The 12,282-nt window shown below is 40.3% G+C and overlaps 2 protein-coding genes across 3 annotated transcripts in view; one reads left to right on the top strand and one right to left on the bottom strand.

Moving 5' to 3' along the window:
* ARMC1 (armadillo repeat containing 1) overlaps positions 1-1,086 on the bottom strand; it is a 35,565-nt gene extending 34,479 nt beyond the window's left edge. For both annotated transcript variants that reach the window (XR_004424991.1, XM_033126533.1), the window contains exon 1: positions 892-1,086. The gene's annotated coding sequence lies outside the window, so the exon portion shown is untranslated. The remainder of the gene's footprint in view (positions 1-891) is intronic.
* Positions 1,087-9,652: 8,566 nt separating this feature from the next.
* MTFR1 (mitochondrial fission regulator 1) overlaps positions 9,653-12,282 on the top strand; it is a 55,908-nt gene continuing 53,278 nt past the window's right edge. The window contains exon 1 of the mRNA XM_033126647.1: positions 9,653-9,760. The gene's annotated coding sequence lies outside the window, so the exon portion shown is untranslated. The remainder of the gene's footprint in view (positions 9,761-12,282) is intronic.

The raw sequence follows: 12,282 nt of genomic DNA, 5'->3' as shown, positions 1-12,282 counted from the left end.
GGGAACCACACTGAGAAGCTACAAGTTAGGTGATAGATGTAACTGGGCAGATGTCTTTTGTCTTTTTTCTCCCAGCCGAGATTTACCACTCAACTCAAAAGAATTATTTACCTTTCATATACTAAGAACTGCAGAGGGCACAACCTAAATCAACAGTCAGTTAATCGAGTTTTTAAAGAGTTTTTAAGTTATCTAATCTAAGATTAGAGCTGGCTTTCTCCTTACTAGCAATTAATTAACTCTTTTAGAAGTTGGTGAAGCGCTGGACCACCTTCGAGCCTCAGTTTCCTCACATAATAATCCTGAGTGGTTGTCCAGATCAAATAAGAACTTAAGATGATATAACAGCACCGGCAATTACCAAACGAGAACAATACTGATCCTATGGGGACTTTTCTATTCCTCCAGGTGTTGGGGTATGTTCCGCACCACACTGATAGATCAGTACACTACCTCGAAAGCAGTTGCTAAAAGCACGAATGCCCCCAAATAACGGTTCTTAAAATACAGAAATGTGACACTGGTCGCTCTTGAATGAAGCCAAACACAGCCACGTCCTTCTGCTCTTACTGTAGACAGGCAGGTGCACAAAACGAATACAAAGTTACCAATGAACAACTTGGAGAGATGAAGAAGTGACATGACATCCATTAATGATGCTAGGGTTCGTAAAAATCGAACGTGCGGGGGACGGAGAGGAAGTGAATAAAGCTAACATTTTCACAGAACACATGGGAGCAGGGAGCTTTAAAGACCTCAGTGGGGCGCGCTGCTGGGTCCTGATAAGAAGGAAAGCAGAGCGCCGCCACCCAGGCCGACTTGGTGCAGGGTCCGCTCTCTGCGGCCTTCCTGGCTGCACCGCTTTGTCTGCCGCCCCTGGACCATACATACCGCTCCAGAGCTTTAGGAGTCCAGGGTCTGCCGCACCATCAGGGCCACACCAGCGGATCAGGCACAGGGACCCAAAGGGGCGGAGCGGGTTCCTCCGTTCACAGCCGCGGCCTCGGCGACAGCAAACCACCAGACTTTAGTAGTTCAAAGAGCGAGGGTGCCAGCGGAAAAAGGCTCTACAGACTCTCCCCCATGACCCTGACACCTCCGTCAATTCTGCCTTCTCATTGGCTGATACCATTCCAACGCGAAGATAAGACATCCAATCCGCGATGGCTTTCTTACACTAAAGCGTTCATTGGTGACCTAGGGAAATGCACTAAGCGTTAAACGGAAGGGTCCAATGAGAACCCAGGAACACTGACTTGGACCAAACGCCTCTCCGTCCTCCAAGAACTACGCGAAGAAACTTGATTCCAGCTAATAAATCGTCGCACTTTCCTGACTACGATACCCAGCGTTCCAGCGCTGGAGGAACTTCGCTGCTGCGTTCGGAAATGCAAATTGAACGTTTCTTTCTCCAGCAACTCTTTGAATTCTAATGAAGCAGTTGCAAATTATTTCATTCGCTTCTGAGTCTTAATTCATAATGTTTAAAAATTGTTTTGAGTTTTTTCTAAGACCATTAACACAATATTAGGCATTTCTTGGCTTGTGTTTATTTCTTGCTAATGTCCACTGTCTTCCTAGCAGAGCGAAGTCCAGTTTTTTGTTTTAAATAGTAAATTCTACTTTGGAACGATTTTTATCTTTTTTTCTTGTAAGGGATAGGAACTTACTATCAAAGGGAATTTCTCAAATTCGTCACGAAATAGTTTTTAAATATTGTTTTCTATTAGTTTATCAAAGTAAGGATTTATATACTTGTTTTATCGATGGCAGTCACTGAAGTTTTTTTTGTTTAGGTACAGATTTTTTTTTTTAATATTTCTGTATAAAAGTAATCTAAATCCAACAGCCCAGTCTGAGCATGATACATCCATTGCACTCAATAACCTCACTGAATAGATTTTGGATTCTCTTCCAGTTTGATTCCGCCATGTAGCTCAATATATTGAAGTCAGAAGGAATTTGAGAGCCCTCTAATGGAGAAAGAACGTGGGTGAGAATATATATCCCGGACTGTAGTCTATGCTAATGTCTCCAATACTTAGTTTCATCTGTAAGTAAATTTAAAAAACAAACGTTTACTTTTACTCAAAATTCTTTGACTTGCCTTATTCTTGGTTATCCTCTTCCTTTTAAGAAGCTCAAGAAGTAAACAGTAGTGGAATAGGAAAGGTCTCACACCATATGAACTTTAGCAAAAACAAGTCTGGCAGGGTTTCTGTTTCCCAAAGTCATATGAGGGTGGGGTGGGTAAGTGAACACTGAGTCTGAAATACAAAGAAAAAAGAGATGGTAGGTCCAGTGGTGGGAAAACCAGCCTCATTTGTAACAATCAACCAGACCACTCAACTGCTAGAACTGAAAAAAAAAAAAAAAGGAAAATAAAATTGTAAATGTAGAAAGCTGTAAAAAAGTAAATATAAGAAGTCCAAAGGGCACACAGTCAGGTTAAACATAACCCATGTGATTGAGTAAATGAAATCTCATTCAGTATTGTTATTAAAAACAACTCCTTAACCCAGGAAAGTAAACTTGCTATTTTTGCTAAGGTTAATTTGTACATTAGAAAGAGAAAAGACACTTGGGATTTTTCCCACAAGTAATTGATGACTTAGGTTTGTAGCATTGTCCAGAATATATGTTTAACAGTATTTGTCTTCTAGTTCACAATCTAAAATTAAATATAATCACTCTTCTAACATAGAGACATTCTTCCTGGCAAATGGAGAGTAAATGGCATTAAAAAGTGGGATATATTCACAAAAAATACTTACCAGTTTCGTAAGCACCTATGGTATTACAAGCCAAGCAAGTCTTTAAGGTTTTAAGAATATATATTCTCGTATTAAAAATGTACCAACTTGAGACTAGTGAAATTACACTAACTGCTATTATGAGTCATTTTGCTTGTTCTTAGCCTCATTATCTTGCCACAGAACACAGCTGAAATGTCAAGTTTCTCAATGGCTGTGTTGCTTAAGACACATGAAACAGATAATGTCAGTTTCATTCATTCAATTATTGAAGATTTTATATATATATATAAACTATATATATAGATTTTACATATATATATATGTATATATACATACACATATAGTATAGATACCCTTTGATAATCCCCTGAAGGATATAGAAAAGAATGTTAACATATCCAGAGTGCCTGACATCCATTAGCCAGACCATGGGACATCTAGAAGATTATCATCCTGGACCAATCCAGAGGCTAAGAGTGCAGGGTTTCTCAAGAATGTACTTTCTATTATAAGGACTCTCAGCTATTCTGTCTTCTCCTTTGAAACACTCTGGGTATTGCCTTGTTGTATTTATGATTTGCAAATCCTAAGACCCTTCAATAAATCTTCATCATTTATTTCTAGCCAAAGCCTCCTTATTCTTTATGCTCGGTTGACAAGGGTAACATTCAAAAATCAATTACAAATTGTCAAGAAGGGAATAAACAACCCTATAGAAATTGGGTAAAGAATATAAATTGGTATTTAAGAGAAAAATCCATGTGGCCAGTAAACAAGAAAAGACATTGAAACTCACTTGTAATAAGCGATGCAAATTAATATAACAGTGAGAATGATCACTTGATGCTGCTCAGACTAGTACAAACCAAAATGAGATCAAGTTGCTGGCAGGGATAATGGGTAGGAAGAGGACTGTCAGATATTGCTGTGGAAATGTAAATTATTAGAGCCTTTTAGAAAGCAATTCAGCAAAGCTATTGTAAAAAATAATATATTTTTTGATCCAACAATCCCATAAGCCACCGAAATAAAAAACACCAGTACATAAAGACATAAGAACAAAGATGTTTATCGCAGCACTGTTCATATTGGCAAAAAATAAACACCAAAAAAAAAAAACCAACATCAAATGAATGCATAGCAATAGTGGAATGTTTTAATAAATGATGGTACATCTATAGACCATAGACTACTATGAAAAATATATTAGAAAGCCAAAAAATATATATTAGAAAGCCAGTTAAAAATAAGGAAATTAGAGCTATTAGAAGAGATGGTGAGGAATTTCCACAATGTTAAGTGATATAAGGTGCATAAAAGTATGTATGTTATCTGATTTTTGAAAACAATAACAAATCACATCCTACACATGTTTACGTAAGTATATATCTTTATATGCTATTGTATGAGTATGGAAAATATATAGAAAGATACAACCTAGGTTTTCAGCATATATTACCTGAATGAGTAGAATAGGATCTGAGAGACTAGGACCCCACCACACAAAGAAAAGTTAAAAATAAATTAACTGCACTGAGGAGAGGGGTAAATATAGTTTTATCTACAATATGATAAATTTGCATTAAATGAAATCATACATGTAAATGTAACAAAACGTATTCAGCAAAAATCTATGTGTTAGGTTATAAGGCAGAGGGTATTTAGCACCTCCAGGGAACTGCTTTTCAAGCATGAGAATGGCAAACTGTCACGAAACAGTAATGCCTGAGGAGGATATATGATAAGAGGTAAGACAGGAGGCTGGTAGGGTAACCAATGAGCCCTGCTTAGTGACTCAGTGTCTGTAGGACCTCATTTCAAAAGCTACATGGTGCCATGTGGGTCAGACAAGTCTGAGCTTGACCACTTGCCTGACTGTGTGACTTGTACTGGTCACTCTGCTATTGATGACATCAGACTCTTCCAAAAAACAGAGACCATGGCACCTGCCTTCCAAGACTGCTGTGGGAATTAAATAAAATAGTTTAAGAGCACCCAGCCCAATGCCTAAACGATGTTTTATAAATGTACATTTAGTCCCACTTCTGTCTGTATAAGAATCTACCTAGAAAAGATCAGATAAAAGCTAATCGATACTGATAAAATTCATAAGTGCTTATTGATCCTGGGGGAAAAGTAAGGAAAAGAAACATCATTGGTCACCTTTAGAGAATCTGAAGGAACCAACTCAATTTCCTGAAAACTGGTAAATAAAGAGAGAGAATCAAACTAAGCATTAAACTTGCTTTTCTTGTATGTACTTCAGGGTTACAGAACAGTTGATGTGGGATAATTATTCTGAAAACTGTAAATATTAAGAAACAAGCATTCAACTTGCTTTTCTTTACAAACATTCCTCAAGTTAAACAATTAGCTAATAACTGAAAAGGAGTGATAGAATATCACCGTTGATATTTAATGAGATCATGGATCTAGGCAACGTTCACCAAGAGCTGTTAATGTTACAAAGTAGAGAAACACGAACATTGTGTAGCTTCGACTGTCTATGAAGTATTCTAGCCTAAAATTGAACCTGAATCAGATCAAGCCTTTTTATGTAACTACCAGTTTACAGAAAATAAAAGGAGACAGAGGAATTTGTTAAATGTCACTATAGGAATGTAATCAGCAAAATCTTGAATGTAGGAAATTTCTACAAGATAAAAATCTGTTTCTTCATCAAAACAAAACAAAACAAAAGGCAGGGGAAGGGGTTATGTAATTTAAAATAGATTTAAGAGACATATACATCAAATGTAACGTGTGGCTCTTTTTAAGATTCTGATTCAAAGAAACCAACTGTAAAAAAATAAAAAATAAATGAGACACCCAGGTAAATTTGAACACAGAACTGATGATGGTATCAAGAAACAATTATCCATGATTTAGGCCTTATAATGGCATTACAGTTATGTTTTTTAAAAAAGACTTCTTAACTTTTAGTGATAGACACTGAAATATTTATGATTGAAATGACATGTCTGAGATTAGCTTCAAAAGAATCAAAGAATTTGCTTTTAGAGGCCCCAGCATTCATCCCCAGCATCTCCAAAACAAAGGCCTGGAAAGGGTGTGGATGAAGCCTATGTAGCTATGAGCTACTGACTGTTGAAGCTCTATGATGGATACATGAGGATTCATTGTATAAGCGTACTTTTGTGTATGTTTTGACATTTTTCATAATCATAATTTTAAAAATAAAACAATTTAAAAACATAAAAAAGAGCTCTGCAGGTCAGGGACTATCCCAAGAACGAGTTTATAGAAAGAAATGGCATAGTCTCTAGAAGGCAGTGATCCCTTCACCTTTTTGGATATACATCTGATCACTTTGTACACTGATCTGAAAAGAAAAAGTTTCAAGGCTCAGAACAATCAAATACACCCAAGTGTATGATTAAATCGAAATAGTTCAACAGTTCTTCATTGGGCACCACGGTAAAAACATTTGTTTGCACCAAGATTTACATGACTGAAGTGGACTTAAATGTTATTCTCTCCCAATAATATCTGCCTTTAATAGTGATCAGAGCTTGAAACCAGTGGGTCTGAACTATTACGCATTTACCTGCATCTCTGAACTTTCACCTCATGTGAGATGATGTTGGCCCACCAATTAGCCTTCACGGCTGTCCGGCAGCTGAACCTCTCCCAGACACATACAGTGCCACCTTGTCTTAAAGTGCCCCTCATATGGGCACTTCACTGTTCTACCCAATGGTCTTTTACCAGCTAGGTTTGCCTGGATTCTGAGTCAGGACCAATTGAAGACCATTGCAGTGTGTTATATTTTCTATAGACAGGCAATCAGAGCTGGATAAAAAGCAGAACTAAAGAGAAAGGGTCTGGATGTCCAAGGAGGATATTGTGTAAGATTTGCAAATTATTCAGCCTATCTCATATCTCACCAAATGGGATTGTCATTAAACCTAATAAGAGAAACAGGCTGAGAGATACATGTGGACATTTACTAACCACTACTTTACTAACCACTGGATCACAACCACATGAGCTGATTGTATATCCTGCATGGATATTATTTATTGGGCCCTTGTGAGAAGCCAGGCATTGCCCTTGGTATTTTCCACTGTCCTCAGGGCCACCCTTTGAGGTGGCTCTTTTCTCCACTATGCACGTCAATAAATTGAGAACCCAGGAAGGCTGACTGGCTTACCCAAGGTCACACAGCTGATAGTGGCAGGGGTATATTTTGCATGTGGGTCTCACTAACTTGGAAGCCCAGGTTCTTTCTACAGCAGAATTCAGCTTCACCATCTATCAACATGAACAAATGGGATTCTGACCTTTTATTAAATCTCTACAAGGAAGCTGGCCCACAATCAGTCTTGGTCACCTAATATACCAGCCTAATGTACACGTAATAAGGCATAAATCTCTTGCTTAAATAATGGCATTATAATCCTTTAATTTCCTGTCAGGAATCGGGAGGCATAGAAAGGTCAAGGGACTTTTTCAAGGTCACAAAGTGAGTGAAAGCTCTGATTCTTTCTCCTCTATTTAATAAATACTCCAACTAGCAGATGAAATTTCAGTCATTCTGGATTCTGCCAAGAATGCTGAGCCACTAATTTGGATAAAGAACTCCAGGATCAGATACATTAAAAAAAGAAAGAAAAGAAAAGTCTATTTTCTTCTAAAATCCCCAAAGGGTTTGCCCTGTAACGTTCTACATTAGTTTCTAAATTTAGCTATGCAGAAAAATCACCTAAGATTTTGGGATGGAGCCTGGGCATATGTATATTCAAACAAGCTCCAAAGTAAATTTAAGAGCCATGAATCTCGTGGAAGAGACAGAAATCATACCAGTTATCCAGTGGTTTCTAACAAATTACTGAAAAAAGTAGCAGCTTACCACCACAGTCATTTATTATCTCAAAGCTTCTGTGTGTGAGGAATCCATGTGCAGTTTAGCTGGGTATCTCTGGCTCACGGTCTCTCATAAGGTTGCACTCATGGTGTCAGTGGGGCTGCAGTCCTTTGAAGGCTCAAATAGGAGAGAATCTTCTTCCAAGTTTACTCACATAGCTGTTAGCATTCAGTTTCTCACATGTTGGTGGATATGGTGCCTTAGTTCCTTGCTGGCTGTGGGCCAGAGGCCTTCCCCAGTTTCTTGCCATGGGCCTCTCCTTAGGGCAGCTCACAATATGATGGCTAGCATCTCTCAAAGCAAGTGAAGAAGAGACCAAGAGAGAGCAAGCAAGATGGACGCCACAAACTTTTTGTAACCTAATTTTGGAAATGACATCCCCTAACTCTTGCTGTAGTCTATTCATTAGCAGGTAATCACTAAGTCCAACCCACCCTCAAGGCAAGGGGATACACAAGGGCACGAATACTACCGTGTTTCTCTGAAAATAAGACCTAGCCGGACAATCAGCTCTAATGCATCTTTTGGAGGAAAAATTAATATAAGACCTGGTCTTAGGTAAAATAAGACCTGGAAAGAGTGTGGATGAAGCCCGTAGCTTATAGTAAAATAAGACCAGGTGTAACATAAGACCAGGTATAATAAATATAATATAATATAATATAATATAATATAATATAATATAATATAACATAATACCGGGTCTTATGTAAGACTGGGTTTATATTAATTTTTGCTCCAAAAGGCGCATTAGAGCTAATTGTCCGGCGAGGTCTTATTTTCAGGGAAACACGGCAGGAGACAGGGATCACTGGGGGACATCTTAGAGGATGCCTATCACAGAGATATAAACAAAGAATTAAAAAACGTGGTGGTAGTATACTTCCTAGCTCTGCCCGCTAAGAGATGCTAGATTCAATGACACTTTAGCAGTAATAAGTACACCCAATGCCTAGATCTAGCACTCAGGCCTCTCTGTTGTTTCCTGAGCCCCAGGGCAGGCTTAGCTCCCAGACTCCCTCTATACCTTCAAATTATACCTAACATTTGATTATATACGTTAAATTTGTATTTCTATCTGTTAGCCTTTAGGCTCACTGAGGGCGTGGTTCAAGTCTTCAAAAAAATCTTTGTACCGTCATAGTGGACTCCCCAAAAGCCCTTGTTGAGTAAATGAATTAATGCTTTTGCTGAAGTAGGAAAACCCTCTCCAGGAAGAGACTTGGGCAACCGGGATAAGAACATCAGAGCTCGCTGGGGTGCCTGCCCAGTGACCTCTGGAATCAATTACAACGGGAGGGAAAGTGAGACAGCCAATCAGCAACAGCCTCTTGAAAGGCCCTACAGAAATATTGACAGATTTCTCACCCTACTTAGGGATCTTTTATCAGGCCTACACACCTTACCATGCTGAATACACTGTTAGCTATAAATGTAATGGTCATATTTTCATGACAGAATTCTTTGAAGTCCAGAATGTCCTGGAATATTCAACTATTAAAAAGCATGTGTCCAGATGAATCAGAGGAAATGAACGGTGGAAATGGAGACCGTAAAATAAAATCCTCATCTATCAGACACTTTGTACGACCCCGCACCCTCACTCCCCATAAACACAAACACACCCCAGATATGAGGTCCTCAGACGCAGAAGATCTGCCGCGTGAACACAAGTCCCTACAGCATGGGAACGGGCTCAGCATATGTTGGGTTAACAAGGGCTTAAAACTCACAACTTCTTTAAAAATAATACACAATTTACGCTACATTCTGAATGTGGGTCTTCCAGCACACCTACAGCATTAGGTTTACAAAGTACTTCCCAGCGATGAGCAGTGAGGCCACAAAGAAAGATCCAAACGAAAGACTACGCACCCCCGCGGAGCCCCGCGCGTGCGCGCACTGACTGTGAGAGGCGGCAGGCGGTGCTGGGGCGGTCGCCTCGCCTTCCGCTCTGGGCTCTCAGTGCCCGCCTCCTGGCCGGAAGAAGCAGCTGACTGGTCAGTCTGGCCCAGCCTAGGGGCGGAGATTAGGTGATTGGCAACAACGCGTCGGGACCGCCAAGCTGGAAGCCTGAGTAGCTGAGAAGAAGGCACCTCGCTGCCGCCGGGCGGAGGTAACTGGGGCTAAGGACTCGGGAAAGCGGTTGGCGTGGGGTCTAGGAGGCGCCTGCGGGCCTGACGGCGGTGGGGAGCCCTGGTAACAGGGCAGGAGCTGAAGGAGCCGGGTTCGGGTTTGTTGGGCACGCGGGCGGGCTTCGTGGGCTGGTTGGGTGGCCGCGCCGTGGCTGAAGGGAGGCGGAGAGGGTCTTGGGCATCGAGGGCGGCTGACGGCCCTGGTGGGCTTAGAGCTTTGGCCGAGCGGAGGGAAGTCGGCTGACTCGCCCTGAAGTCTGGGACTCACCCACCCACCCATTTACCTCTTATCTGCCCCTCCCCCGCCCTTCGGTCTATCGGTGGGAGCCCGCACGCAGTTCGCGCGCCGGCCGCCAGGCGACAGTCACTGGAAGGCCGCCCTTTGCGGCTGTTCCCTTGGGTTTCCCTGGACTAGGCGGGCGGGACTCCGTGGCTGCACCTCCAGGCACGGCCTCGGGCTTTCCAGGTGGAGGAGCACAGTACTGTTCTACCTGGGAGGTTTTCCAGCCTCACCTGGCTGGTGTTTCTGTTTGACTTTTCGCCTCCCAGCACTTCCCGATGTATCTTCCTGACCGTGACCAGTATTTGCCTTAAGTCCCAAAGAAAAGATCGACCTTTGGACATTTAAAAATACTTTTTATTATGGAAATGTCCAAACTGTGGAGAGGTCGAGAGGATAGTGTAAAGCATTTGATGTACCCACCATCCAAGGTCGGCGATTACCAGTACGTGGCCCGGCTCGCTCTTCCTCTCCGGGTTAATTTGAAGTGAATCCCAGACGTATGTTTCATCTCTTCTGCATGTTTCTACGGATTTGCCATGCTTCTTTTCCAGTTGTTTGCTTTTTAGAGGGGTTGTGTAAAATAAGGCACACGTTAAGGTGTCGACGGAGCTAAATTAATTTGTGCTACAAGAAGGTGGGGTATTCTCCGACCGTGCACTTGCACTGTCTTGTGTTCGGGTTTTCAAAATCCCTGAAAACAGAGGTAACAAATAACTTTGTCTTGGCAGTGGCGTTTCTGGTTTTGAGCAGTAATAATATTCTAGTATTGTTAATTTCTATTTATGGAGTTCTTAATATGTGTGAAGCACTCAGAAATTGTTTCCATCTGTTTAATTTTTACAACAGCTGTGTGAAGTAGATATCCCATTTTACAGATAAGGAAAAATTAGAGAGGGTAACCAATTTGCCGAAGTTCACATTCATGTGTGATGGGGGCCCACCTGGGATTTAGGATGCTAACCCTGATCACTGCAAACTTCTTGCTCTTTTAACCATAATTGAACGTTCTGAAAATTGTGGAGTAAATGTAACTGCCGTGGAAAATTATTTCTATTGAGCTACAAATCCATAGTGGAAAAAGAAAAACCCTGAAAATTGACATGAGTACAGTAGTAGTATAGGTATCTTTGTTTCTTTGAAACAGTAAAATGTTAATACAATTGAATTTAAAGTTATGAGCAAAGTATATGTGTAATTCAGTAAGTACAAGTGTTAAATTATTTTCTTTATAGTATATTCCAGTTAAAGGGGAATGGAAAAGGGAAAAAATATATACATTAGTGAATAGTCTCTACGTCCTTTGGCATTTAATATATACTGGCTGTTTATCCTGAATACTTTCATTTGTATCTCTCATCTTCCCAATTGTCTACTATTCCTAGGACAGAATCTTCATCCAGTGTTAGAGCAGTAATGAACTAGAGACAGCTGGGCTTATTCAGAGGACAGTAGAGAAGACTTGTTAAATTGGAGTTTAGAATTCCTGCTGTAGGGGAGTAATTTGGAAGTAAGGTTAGATTCACTTGTGAAGGAGCTTGAGTGCCAGGTGAGTTTTAACTTGAGCAAAGAAGTGACATGATCACAGCCATCTCACCTGAAATGTGAAAAGGTTAGTGAATTGACCTGGTGAATATAAAGGAAATAAGTGTGGGTAATTGGTGAATTTATGGATATAAGGAAAGGAATGGAGAAAAAAGAAGTCTGAAAGAGAGAAGAAAAGACAGCATGGTACCGTGGTGCAGTGGGTTCTTAAATGCCGGTAAACTTCAGTTTCTACAGGTTTGTTTCCTTGGGCAGCCTTGGTGATGAGTATTATTACTGTATCACTGCTTTGAAATGTTTACTACTGCTCAGCTGCTTGACTGTTTTATATGTTTATTGTGTACTGTTGATACAAATCACACAAGTTAGATAAGCAATAAGATGACGCTGTAATCCCGTCATTTAAGGATAAACCAATGATGCTGTAGTGTGTGTCCTAGACCAGAGGTTGGTACACTGTGGGCTGAAGGCCTAAACTGGCCTGAGGTCTGTTTTTGTTTGAACTGTGAGGTGATGATAATGGTTTTTACATTTGTAAGAGGTTGGAAAAAAGTTTTAAGACTATTTTGTGACATGTAAAAATTGTATGAAATTCAAATTTTAGTATCCATAGGTGATTTTCTTTTTTAATTGAGCCACTTATTTACAGATGATCTATGGCTACTTTTTTCATTACAA

Source organism: Rhinolophus ferrumequinum, chromosome 14, assembly GCF_004115265.2.
Source record: "Rhinolophus ferrumequinum isolate MPI-CBG mRhiFer1 chromosome 14, mRhiFer1_v1.p, whole genome shotgun sequence".
Classification (NCBI taxonomy): Eukaryota; Metazoa; Chordata; class Mammalia; order Chiroptera; family Rhinolophidae; genus Rhinolophus; species Rhinolophus ferrumequinum.
Note: the sequence above shows the minus strand (reverse complement) of the source record. Positions and strands in the feature narration are given on the sequence as shown.